Source organism: Sceloporus undulatus, chromosome 9 (genome assembly GCF_019175285.1).
Source record: "Sceloporus undulatus isolate JIND9_A2432 ecotype Alabama chromosome 9, SceUnd_v1.1, whole genome shotgun sequence".
Taxonomy (NCBI): domain Eukaryota; kingdom Metazoa; phylum Chordata; class Lepidosauria; order Squamata; family Phrynosomatidae; genus Sceloporus; species Sceloporus undulatus.
In genome coordinates, this window is record NC_056530.1 from 5,410,489 (window position 1) to 5,424,171 (window position 13,683).

Sequence of the window (13,683 nt, forward strand, 5' to 3'; positions counted from 1 at the left end):
CTGTTGTGTGCCTTTAGGTCATTTCTACCAAAAGACAAGATTTGTTTGCTTTCCTTTGCTTTCCTCTGAGGCTGAGCGTATGTGATTTGCACAAGGTCACAGACTGAGTTTCTGTGGTTGAACAGGGATTTTAACCCTGGACTCAAGAGCCATAGGCCCGGTACAAATGGGCCAAAAGCATCATCATCATCATCATCATCATCATCATCATCATCATCATCATCATCCTTTATTTATATAGCGCTGTAAATTTACACAGCGCTGTTCATACAATCTTTTAGTTAGACAGTTCCCTGCCCTCAGGCTTACAATCTAAGAAGACACGACACAAAAGCAGAAGGGAGTGGTGGTGGGGAATGGCATCAGGTCCAGCAGTTCTTCTCCACCTCCGAGGCCTGGACCAAGGCAGATGGACTGGAGGAAGGGCTTGGCTTCTTAATGGATGCTTAAAAGGAGGCTTCCTGGGTCAGAGAGGGGCTCACCTCTGGGAATGCTTCTCTAAACAATATAGTCTTTAACTCGGTTTTGAAACTGGGTAGAGAAGTGATGAGGTGTGCATGCGGGGGAAGAAGGTTCCAGGAGTCAGGGGCAGCAAGCGAGAAAGGATAAATTCAGAAGGGGGCAGTGGTAGTCCTACACTGTGACAGGAGACCTTGACTACCAGAGCGGAGGGTGCGAGTAGGAATGTAAGGAGAAAGAAGGTCAGGTAAGTAAGGAGGGGCCAATCCATGGAGGGCTTTGAAAGTCAATAACAAAAGCTTGTACCGGATGCGGAAGGGGAAGGGGAGCCAGTGAAGGGAGGATAAAAGAGGAGAAACATGGTCAAAGCGGCGAGCGGATGTGACAATATGGGCAGCTGAATACTGGACAGAGATTAAAGGATGGAGGTATGAAAGAAGAAGCCCTGTCAGAAGGAGGTTACAATAATCTAGTCGCGAAACCACTAGGGCATGGACCAGAGTCTTGGCAGTAGAGGTTGAGAGGAATGGATGGATCTTGGCAATGTTGTGGGGAAAGAATCTACAGGCCTTGGCGGTGGCCTGGATCTGGGGAATAAATGACAAAGAAGAGTCAAAAATGAAGCCAAGACTGCGGGCTTGATGAACCGGTTGAATAGAAGTGTCATCGACAGAAACAGAAAAGGAATAGTGAAGGGTGGGTTTAGGTGGAAAGACATGAAGCTCAGTCTTAGACATGTTGAGCTTCAAGCGCCGAAGCCGCATCCACTGAGAGATGGCAGTCAGACAAGAAGAAACTTGCTGTTCAAGCCCCGTCGAAAGGTCAGGGGTGGAGAGATACAGCTGAGTGTCGTCGGTGTACAGATGATAGGAGAAACCAAAAGAACTGATGAGTTTACCTAGGGACAGTGTGTATAGAGAGAACAGAAGGGGACCCAAGACAGAGCCCTGGGGAACTCCAACAGATAGGGCAACAGAGGATGAAGTCTGACCACCCGTGACCACTGCAAAAGATCTATCTGACAAGTAAGATTTAAACCAGTCGACAGCAGAGACGGAGAACCCAAGGTCAGAAAGTAAATCAACCAGGAGACAGTGATCAACAGTGTCAAAGGCCGCAGACAAATCAAGAAGAATGAGAATAGAGTAGAGGCCGTTTGCCTTGGCCCGCAAGAGATCATTTGAGATCTTGGTGAGGGCTGTCTCTGTAGAGTGCCGTGGGCAGATATCAGACTGGAAAGGGTCCAGGATGGAGTTGGCTTCAAGAAACTTAATACAGCGAGAATAAACGACCCGTTCTAGGACCTTAGAAAGAAAAGGAAGAAGAGAAATTGGACGATAGCTAGACAAAGAAGAGGGGTAAAGAGAGGGTTTCTTCAGAATTGGGGAAACGAGAGCATGTTTGAAGTCAGAAGGGAAGGAACCCACAGAGAGAGATTAAAGATATAGAGGAGTGAGGGCAGAAGAGAAGGGGCTATAGAGATTAGGAGACGGGAGGGAATAGGATCAAGAGAACAGGTAGTAGGTTTGGAAGAATTTAGCGGCTTAGAGAGTTCATCCAGAGAAATAGGGGGAAACCCAGAGAGTTTATTAGTAGAAGGTACCAGGAGGTTAGTGGTAGGGGGCAAGTCGGGAGGAACTATTTCAGATCGAATAGTAGTGACTTTTGTGATGAAGTAGTTGGCGAAGTCAGTGGGGGAAAATGATGAGAAGACAGGGGGAGAGGAAGGTTTTAGTAGTGTATTGAAGCAGGAGAACAAACGCTGCGGATGCCTCTCATTAGCGCATATCAGTGATTTAAAATAGTTCTGTTTTGCCATAGACAGAGCGCGTGAAAAAGATAAAAGGATGAATTTGTAATGAATGAAATCGGCCGGTTCTCTAGACTTTTTCCAAAGATGTTCGGCTGCTCGAGAGCAGGACCAGAGGAACCTGATAGTGGGAGTGAGCCAGGGCTGAGGCCTAGTCTTAGGGGAAGACATGCGTACAGATACAGGAGCAAAGCTGTCAAGAGTTGAAGAAAGAGTGGAATTAAATAAAGACATGAGCATGCCAGCATCAATTCTAGGGTTCTGGAACATGCAGCAACTGCATACTCCAGAACCCTTGTTCATGCTGGCAGTGCCATGACTGCGCAGCCCTGCCCACATGGGATGCACGTTCGTGACGCAAGTGTGGTGCAGCGTCCACACATCCTGGCGCTGTGCTTGCATCATGGATGTGCCACAATGCACCAATGGTTCACTGATGACATCATCTGTGTGCGCCACAAAGAACCCGTTTTTTCTGGATTCTTTTTGGGGCGGAGGGATGCCGCAGTTTGGCTGCTGCGGCATCCCTCCTGAGGAAAACTGGGTGCCTCCTGCCCACCCTTTTGGGGCAGTCTGAAGAGCCCCATTTCCAGCACTCAAACCACATTGGCTTTCTAGGCCTAGCTAGCTTCAAAATGCAGGCAACCAACACCTGACTGAGTGGGATGCAGTCCATTAAGTTTTAAGCTAAATAAAACTTTTGTTACCAAAGAGTTCTGTGGCACCTAAGAAGCTAATAGAAGTATTAGGGGACTGCTCAATTTGTTGCAATTCCTTAAGAAAGCTCAGTCTATCACTAGAGATTCAGTCCAGGAATTGTGTCACTGCAGGAAGTGACTGGCTTATCTAGAGCCAGATGTTTGTATTAATATCAACACCCATTCAACACAGTGGGCTACAGACCGCAAAAACTCATACTATCAGAAAGGTGTTAGTCTTTGTTATTATGTGGTAAATGTTCGTGGACTACACCCTGCCTAATCAGATTAGTGGTTTAAGTAGGCAAATGGGCCAACACAGCTAGCTATGCTGGTCTACTTACCACAAAACCAGAGTTCAGGAAAGTTACTTCTTGGTCTAAAACTCCCAGAACCTGCCACCCTACATTATTCATGACTATCCATGCTGGCAGGAGGATTCTGAGAGTTGTAGTAAAAGCTTTGCATAAAATTGAATAAACAAATTCTGTTGCATATTTGATGCCATCCTGCCAGTTCTGCTAAGAATGGGACTGAGAGTTTGCTCCAGAGTCCTTCCTTGGGCCTGATTCCCACTACTCTTTAAACTGGATTGCAAATCGGTTTGAACTGGTTCAAATGACCCTGGTTCCCACTTGAATTGATTCGCTGAAGCGATTCGGAGAGGAGGGCCATGAATTAGACCATTTAACCCACGTCTTTTTGACACTGATATTTTCCGTGTGTTTTTGGATAAATTGATTCTGCGTAAGTCTGAACCAGATGCGAATTGGAATCGATTCAAATTTGCCCTTCGTCTGGCTGGAGCGGGTCCATTTTAAACTGATTCATTCGTGAATGTGAACCACATGCTCAGCTGTTTAATTGATCCATCGATTCGGATCACAAACTGCTTTTTTTGTAAGTGGGAATGAGGCCTTGATGGCACAGTTGATTACTGGCCCTTCTTAAATACCAAGAGCTGTAGGGACCTAGGTGGTAGTTCCACGCAAAAAGTCCTATTTTAGTCCCTGCCCTCCTGGCAGGGATAGGAAATACTACTAATATTATAATGTAATAAATTGTTTATTTATAAACCGCTTTTCCCAGGATCAAAGCGGTGTACAGTATAGAGGTAAATACAATATTAAATAAATGACATATTAAAAATACACATCAATGCCCATTAATTCCACAAATATTGGCTAAAAACATTCCACATTATTAAAATCGCAATTATAAATACCTACATCATTAAACAGTAAGGGGAGGGAAACTTTATTACAAGGAATTGGGAGGGTAGGCTTGTAGGAAGAGGTAAGTTTTTAATGCCTTTTTAAAGGCTTCCACCGTTCCACTAAGGCGGATCTCTTCGGGTAAGGCGTTCCAAAGAGAAGGCGCTACTGTCGTAAAAGCCCTTTGCTGGGTAGTCGCCAATCTCACCCTTGGATGACTGAGTACCAATTTTCCTGTTGACCTGAGAGTGCGGGGTGGATTATGCAGGGAGAGGCATTCCCTCAAGTAACCTGGGCCCAAGCCATTTAGGGCTTTAAAGGTAATAACCAACACTTTGTATTGGGACCGGAAACAGATTGGTAGCCAGTGAAGAGATTTTAAGATGGGCGTTATATGGCCAGATCTCACCGTCCCCGTAATTAACCTGGCTGCTGCATTTTGAATCAATTGAAGTTTCCGAACCTAATACAAAGGTAGCCCCATGTAGAGCGCATTGCAGAAATCCAAACGAGAGGTTACCAGTTCATCTACTACACTTTCTAGGTCCTTTCGGTCCAGACAGGGACGTAATTGGCGTATCAGCCGAAGCTGGTACCAAGCACTCCTGGCCATCGCATCTACTTGAGATGATAATTGTAGAGATGGATCCAGGAGTACTCCCAAACTACAAACTGTATCCTTTAGGGGAAGTTTAACCCCATCTAGGACAGGATGACAAATTTCCCTGCCCGGGCCAAGGGAACCTATCATGAGTACCTCTGTTTTCTCTGGATTCAATCTGAGGTTTTTTCCTCATCCTACCCATTACTGCCTCCAGGCAGGCATCGAGAGGAGAGGTGCCATCCTTACTCACTGTATCAGTCGGAGACATGGAGAGATAGATCTGGGTGTCATCAGCGTACTGATAACACCGCGCTCCATGACTCCGGATGATCTCTCCCAGCGGCTTTATGTAAATGTTAAATAGCATAGGGGACAGTATGTAAGCTCTCTTTTACGAGAGCAGCTGTCCCCCAGCCTCACCATCTGAAACCTTCCCGAGAGATAGGACCGGAACCACTGGAGAACAGTGGCCCTGATACCCAGATCTCTCAGACGTTCCAGAAGGATACCATGGTCGATGGTATCGAAGGCCGCTGAGATGTCCAAGAGCACCAACAGAATTATATCTCCCTTGTCAGTGGCCAGACGGAGGTCATCGACTAAGACGACCATGGCAGTCTCAACTCCGTAACCCGACCTGAAGCCAGTTTGAAATGGGTCAAGATAATCGGTTTCATCCAAGACCACCTGGAGCTGAGAGGCGACTGCCCTTTCGATCACCTTGCCCAAGAATGGTAATAGGGAGACCGGTCTATAATTACTCATAGATCGGGGATCAAGGGAAGGTTTCTTTAATAGAGGCTTTAGCACAGCCTGTTTCAAAGTAGATGGAAGAGTACCTTCTCGAAGAGATGTATTTATTATTAGATGGAGAGCGAATTTTATAACATCTCCTCCCTGCATGGTCAGCCAAGAGGGTCAAGTGTCAAGTGGGCAAGTCGTCTTTTTCACGCATCCAAGGAGCTTGTCCATGTCCTCGGTACTCACAAACTCAAATTGATCCAGAATACCTTGTTACCAGAGACACTGGATACCTCTACTAAAGGTTCTGCTCGAAAACTGGTGTCAAGATCAGCCCTTATCTGAGAGACTTTATCAGCAAGGAAGTTGTTAAAAGTGTCACAGCAGGCCACACTTGGTTCTAATAAGGGGTTCTGGGTGGCCGGGGTCTGAGTTAATTCCCTGACCACCCTGAACAGCTCTGCGGGACGAGACTCTACTGACGCAATCCGTGCAGTGCAGAACGAATTCCTAGCTGCACTGACTGCCACTCCGTAGGAACGCAACATGTTCTCATGGAGTGTTCTGTCAGATAAGTTCCCATGTTTCCGCCAGTGACGCTCTAGTCGTTGCGCAGCCCGCTTCATCTGGCACAGATCAACTGAATACCAGGGTCTTTTCTTTGGAGCGGGCCGGCAAGGACGCTTGGGAGCGATACTGTCAATAGCCCCGGTAAGGTTTCTATCCCAATTATCAACCAGGGTTTCGACAGCATCGCCATCAATCCCAAACATAATACTCTCTAGGGCTTCTTGGAACCTTTTCGGTTCCATCAGCCTTCGAGGGCGGACCATTGTAATGGGTCCTCCACCCCCGAGGGATTTATAGGTAGTGGCTTTCAGTCCTATCTTGACCAGGAAATGGTCCGTCCATGACAGGGGAGAGATAGCATTTATCTCCACCCACGGACAATCTTGGACCGTGCTGAAGACTACATCAAGCGTATTACCAGCACAATGTGTTGGCCCTGAAACCAATTGGGACAGGCCCATGGCTGTCATGGATTCCATGAACAACCGAGCTGCACCTGTTAGATCTATTGAGCCGGCCTCGAAGGGGATGTTGAGGTCCCCCAAGACAAGAAGCCTGGGGGACTCCAACACCAGCTCCGAGACCAGCCATGTCAGCTCGGCCAGGGAGTCTGTTAGGTTACGAGGTGGACGATAAACCAACAGAATCCCCAGACTGTCCTTGGCTTTCAGAGTCAGGTAAATACACTCGATGTGTCTCAGTTTCGGTTTCTACATTCCTAGAACACCACAACTAGGCCTTGGAGGTCACTGTGTGAAAAGCCATCACAGGAAGGAGAAAAGTGGAATACCACCCAATTGGGGGAAAACATATTTGAACTCCCTGCTCCAATATATTAAATATTACTTTGGTGTGTAGATCATTTCTTTGATTAATGTGTCTCTCCAGATGTTGGTGGACTGCAGCACCCTTCACTCCTAAACAGAATGGTCAATGGCCAGCAGTCTTTGATGGTCATCAGTTGAACCATCAATGTAAGTTGAGCAGAGCTTTGGAAAGTTTGTGGAGTACAAAGCCCAGAATCCCCCTGACAGCTGGAAGATTTGGTAGGGAGTGGTAGTCCAAACAATGTCCCTTTTCCAAGCTCTGCAGTTAAAGCATTGTGACCATTAAGCTTTGAATTTAGGATTGATGGGGGTGGTATTAATGGAAGCTATAGGGTTAGAGACGTGGGCGGGTTACAAACTGCCATGAAAGTACGGAGTCAGTCCATACTAGGGTTAGGAAGGTGCGGTGCTTCTGCACCCCCTAACCCTAGTACGGACTGAGCCCGTACAAAATGGCGGCTCCCCTTCCACATGGGGGCCGCCATGATGACGTCGCAACCGCGCCGCCTCTATACGGGGTGGCGCAGACGTGACGTCGTCGGTTCACGCCAGGGCGCTTAGTGCGCCCTTTGCACGGACCAGGAAGGAGCTCCATTTTGGAGCTCCTTCCTGGTTTGCGGCGCCGCTTTGTGTCGCTGGGTGCAGCCTTCAGACGGCTGCGCCCTGCGAAGCAAGGGAGAAAGGCTTTCTCCTCCTCCCCGCTGCTGCGGGGTGTCCTTGGGGCTTGAAGCCCCAAGGACACCCCTTTTCAGGCTGCGGGGAAGTGGCCTTTTGCCGCTTCCCTGCAGCCTGGAAAGCGGCGGATCGGGGCCTTGGAGGCTGCTGGTCTGGCAGCTGAGGCCCCGATACACTGGGGAAAGGGGCGGGTGCAGCCTGCCCCAAACGGGCGGTCTCTAACCCGCCTTTGTGGGGTATTTCTCCTGTAGTTGTCTAGAGAGAAGGATCGGGTGTGATGAATTATAACCCCTTTCCTGAATCCTGAGTTACTGCCTGGTACCCAAACCCCTTTACAAAGATAACCCTCAGCAAGATGAAGGAGAGGCAACAATAGTCTTTGTTTGACAACAGTCCAGAATGATTGCTTGCAATTTTGCAATGCAGCCTTGTAAAGGTTTATTTAACAGCAAGGGGACTCTAAGAACTTCCACCTGGAAAGGAACAGCTCAACTGACAGTAACACTCTGGCATCTGCTTGAGTCCAGCAAGTCTGCTCTGCCTTTTGGAACCCTTATCAAAGGCAGCCAAATCTCCTGATGGAATGTCAACCTTAAAAGGGGGCTGTTGTACCCTGGATGTCTTGCAAACAATCTTTTGTCCCTGTCAAAGCTGTAGTCAAATCAGGGGCAAGGCAGGTATGGCTCTCTGGAGGCTGCTGGACTGCAAATCCCATCAGCTCTATCCAGCATGGTTGAATGGGAGGGATGGTGAGACCAGTAGCCCAACAGCCTCTGAAGGGCCGTAGACAGGTTGCTCATAGATGGATCAAGAAATGGGAGAGATGGGTCAAGAAATAAGAAAACCAAATTAGCTTGACGATTAAGGAGATATGATACCATTATCTCATATCTATTCATAAGTAAGCAGAAGTTAGCTCAGTAGTGCTTATGTTTTGGAATTCAAATGTCCAGTTCTGCTAATGGCAGGGGGAAAACCCCACTGTATTGTCTTGTCAGCTTAAAACAGAGGGGCAGTCACAAAAAGAAGGGTGCGGATTTGTTCTCCGCTACCCCAGAAAGTACGGCCTGGCCTAATGTTTTTTAAGTTACAGGTGTTTGAACATTAGAAGGAACCTCTTTACCATAAGAGCAGTACAACAATGGAACCAATTGACTGGAGAGGTAGTGATGTCTCTCTAGATCTCCACAGAAAGAGCAAGGACATAGCCAGGGGGGGGTTTGGGGGTCGGAACCCCCCCTATCAGGCCCTGGGGGCATTCAAGCTCCTTCCTCCCCCCTCCCCTCCATTAAAACCACGGCGAGGGAACAGAGGAAAGACAAAACAAAAGTTCCTCTTTTCCCTCTCCGTGGCTTTAATGGAGGGGGGAGGGAGGAGGGAGGAGGAAGAGAGGGAGGGGGAGAGAGACAGAGAGAGAGAGAGAGAGAGAGAGAGAGGGAGTCCCTATGCCTCGCTTTCGTTTCCTTCAGAGTCCGGCTTCCACTCCTCCTCCTCCTCCTCCCCCCCCTTCCTCCCTCAGGGAGAACTGAAGAAAAGAAGGAAAAGGTGACTTCTAACTTTTAGCTGTTATATCCATGTACAATATAGAATGATGATGATGATGATGATGATAATAATAATAATATCCCTTACCCAAAGTGCTGAGGATTAGATGTATTTTGGATTTTGGAGTTTTTCAGATTTGGGTATATTTATATACAGTATTATGTCTAATGGGATATTATACTGGGAGATGGGATCCATGTATGTCTCATATGCATTTCATAGACATAGACTGAAGGTAATTTAATGCACAATATTTTTAAAATAATGTTGTGTTGCTGCATACTGAGCTTCAGCAAAACCCTGAGACCACTAAGCCTTGTATAATTCAATAATTCAGTCATTGATCTAAACCTTCAGGATTTCCAAGTTTCCTTGAGTTGGGGGTCAGACCAGATGCTCTCAGGGTCAGTTTGGGGTTTTGGAAGTCCAGAGAAAGGAGACTCAGACTCTACTCTGGACATTTCTCCTGAGAATGGACTCATGTTTTCAAAAACAGTCATTTCTGGATTTTTGCAACAACAAAAAAGAGGAGGGTCTGTGATGCAAAAAGCAAGAGGCTTCCTTCCAGCCTTGTTTTTTCTCTTTTTAAAAGACAAATAGAATAAAATACAGTTAGCTGGCCCTTTTTCAGCATGTCAGTGGGGGTGCTTTGATGGAGAGTTCCTGCATGGCAGAATAGGGTTGGACTGGATGGCCCTTCATGGGGTCTCTTCTAACTCTATGTTTTTATGATTAATTAATTAATATATGGAATCAATCTAAGATGATGAATTGCGGCTGTGGAGTCCTATGGCACTGCTCCAGGCAATGCTAGACTGCAGGCCCCATCATCCAGCAGCACCACAGACTGATGGGAACTGCAGTTTAATAAGGCTGCACACTGCAGAAATAATCCAGTTCGACACTGCTTTAATGCTATGGAAAATCCTGCGATTTCCTGACAAAGAATGCTAAATGTCTCACAAAACTACAATATCCAGATATTGTTGTTGTTGTTATTTTCTTATATCCCGCCTTTCTCCCAATATACAGACTCAAGGTGGTGATTTTCCATAGCATTAATCTATAGTATATCTTTCTACAATGCAGATGGACACCTCCATTACATAATTTGTTGAGGATGCTTTGACTGGGAGTTCCTGCATGGCAGAATGGGGTTGGACTGGATCAGGGCCCTTCTAGGGGTCTCTTCTAACTCTATGATTCCATGATTCTGTAGCACTCTGAGCCTACTGGGATTTTAATAGTTTTTAAATGTATAAAGGTATAAAGTCTTATAATGCAAGCCATGCACTGATGGACTATTGCACTATAATTTTTATTGATTGATTTTATACCCTGCCTTTCTCCCAAAATAGGATTCTCTTAAAGGGGTTTGTTTAATATAAAAAGAAAGGAACGTATAATGGCTTGGAATTAAAAATTATGGTAGATAGATAGATAGATACATAGGTAGGTCTTGGAATTAAAAGGTGTGTGTGTGTGTGTCTCAAAATTAAAAATCCCTCTTGGAAGTGGGAATGAAATGTGTGGATGCAGCCTGGGTTCGTAGCTCAGCTCAGATGTTGGAATACAGTGTCTCAAAGCATGAGCAGAGTGCCTCTGAGCATGAACAGAGTGGCTGCCGCTCATTGCTTGAGCAGCTGCACTTTGCTTTATCGAGCTGAATTTATCTGATGTAAACACCTTCAGAGGAAGGACTCAGTTTGCATCTGCACTGAAAAAATAATCCAGTTTGATGCCACTTTAATTGCCCTTGGCTCCATGTTGTGAAATGCTGGGATTTGTAGTTTGTTGTGGCACCTGACAGATGACTCAACTACAGTTCCCAAGATTCCATTGCACAAAGCCATAACGGAAGTTAAAGTGGTGCCATCAAGGTGTCGTGGGTAAGCGCTCGACCCTCTTTTTGTGTCTTGGGGGGGACTCTTAGCCTCTCAAAATGGTGGCACTTAGTCTTGACCCCCCCCTTCCCAAAATCCTGGCTACGTCCTTGGAAAGAGGCTGGACAGATACCTCTTGGAGATGCTCTAGTTGGATTTTCAGTATTGTGCTTGATGGTCAAAGGATCATTCCAACTGTGTGATTCTGTATTTGGAATTATAGTGCACTTAACTGGGGAGAACTAGGTTCAAATCACCACTCAGCTATGCTGCTTTGTGCCAGCCTGATCTCTCCTACAGCATTGTTGTGAGGTTAAAAATGAGATGGAGGGTCAAGTACAATAGTGAAGAAATAAGAGATATAACTGGGATAAATCAATAAAGGAGAACTTGTGTGTGTGGCAATTAGAATTAGCCTGTGATTTGGGAGATCAAAGTTTCCACTGAACCATGAAAATCATTGATGCTCTTGGAGCAGCTACTCTCAGTCCAGCCTATCCTAAGGGGTTATTGTGAAGATAAAGTGGGGTGGATGAGAGCCTTGGCTACCACCTTGAGTTCACTGGAGAAAAGACATGAGATGATAATTAAATCAATGAGTCTGCTCTTGAGCAGGGACATAGCCAAGGGGGGGGGGATCTTGGGGTCCAGACCCCCCTTCCATTAGAAAATGAATGGTGTGTGCTGCTGTGCCGCTGCACCCAAGCCCCATTATATGGTGCACTTAGTCTGGACCCCCCCCCCCTTCCTAAAATCCTGGCTACGTCCCTGTCTTGAGCTTACTCCTATTGCAAGCATAGAGCCCCATAGAACTCAGGGGCTATTCAGTCTACCTTTTACCCCAGTTCAGAAACCGGATTAACCACAGGAAGCTCATATTGGCCACAATTCTTTCACAAGCGAAATCAAGGCTTCCACACCAGTTCAGGGGCAAATGCCCCTTGGCGCAGGTCTTTTGAAAATGGACTTTAAGCTGTGTCTTTTCAGAAAAACCGGGTCCGGCAAATATGAACTTCGCCCTGGTCATGATCGGATCAAGTTCAGGGGAGGGATTAGGTCAGAGGAGGGCAGAGGGCAGAACATGCCTCCCTTTCATCAGGGTGAAGGAGGAGGAGGAGGAAGGAAAGGAGCCATGGAGAGAAGAATTAGGGCAAAGGAAAAGGAACAGGAAGAAAGAGGAGGACGAAGGGTCAAGTTCATGGGAAGGGAATTAGGTCAGAGGGAGGGCAGAGAATGGAACAAGCCTCCCTCTCGCAGACAGCTTTTTCTTTCCCTTTCTTGTATTTTTATTTTTGACAGATTATGCAAATACTTTTTGCTACAGGGCGATACATTTTGATAGAATGTGTCTGCTTGTGCTACATATCCCTTTCTGCTTGCTGCTGGCATGGCTTTTTAAAATTATTTTTTTGTGTAATATGCGAATGCTACAATGTAAATGTTACAAAGCTTCCCTTTCAATTTGGCAAATTGATACAATATGTGAATGCTTTTGCTACATATGTATGCGTGTGTATTCTGGGGTCGCAAGGAGGGGGGAAAGCAAGAGGATGCAGAGATGGCATTCTGGGGCGAGGTATTATTATTATTATTATTATTATTATTATTATTATTATTATTATTGGGAATAGGATGGCATGGCATGGGGGAGGCAAGGGCTGTAGCATTGGACTGGAAGTGAAGGGGAGACTGGAAGGCTGCGGAAACCCATGACTTTGGGGGAATCACTCTCTCAGCCTCAGGGGAAAGGCAATGGCAAATCTCATCAGAACCAATCTTGCCAAGAAAACCCCAGGATGGAGTCATTTTAGGGTTGCCATAATGCATAATGACCCAAATACACACAACCCACACCCACACCTGGAGGTTTTTAAATTTGACAGAATATGAGCATGCTGCCGCCAGTTCTTTTTTTTAAATTTTAATTGTCTAGCTATCGTCCAATTTCTCTTCTTCCTTTTCTTTCTAAGGTCCTAGAACGGGTCGTTTATTCTCGCTGTATTAAGTTTCTTGAAGCCAACTCCATCCTAGACCCCTTCCAATCTGGCTTCCGCCCACAGCACTCTACAGAGACAGCCCTCACCAAGATCTCAAATGATCTCTTGCGGGCCAAGGCAAACGGCCTCTACTCTATTCTCATTCTTCTCGATTTGTCTGCAGCCTTTGACACTGTTGATCACTGTCTCCTGGTTGATTTACTTTATGACCTTGGGTTCGCCGACTCTGCTCTCGACTGGTTTAAATCTTACTTGTCAGATAGATCTTTTGCAGTGGTCACGGGTGGTCAGACTTCATCCTCTGTTCCCCTATCTGTTGGAGTTCCCCAGGGCTCTGTCTTGGGTCCCCTTCTGTTCTCTCTATACACACTGTCTCTAGGTAAACTCATCAGTTCTTTTGGTTTCTCCTATCATTTGTATGCCGACGACACTCAGCTGTATCTCTCCACCCCTGACCTTTCGACGGGGCTTGAACAGCAAGTTTCTTCTTGTCTGACTGCCATCTCTCAGTGGATGCGGCTTCGGCGCTTGAAGCTCAACATGTCTAAGACTGAGCTTCTCGTCTTTCCACCTAAACCCACCCTTCATTATTCCTTTTCTGTTTCTGTCGACGACACTTCTATTCAACCGGTTCATCAAGCCCACAGTCTTGGCTTCATT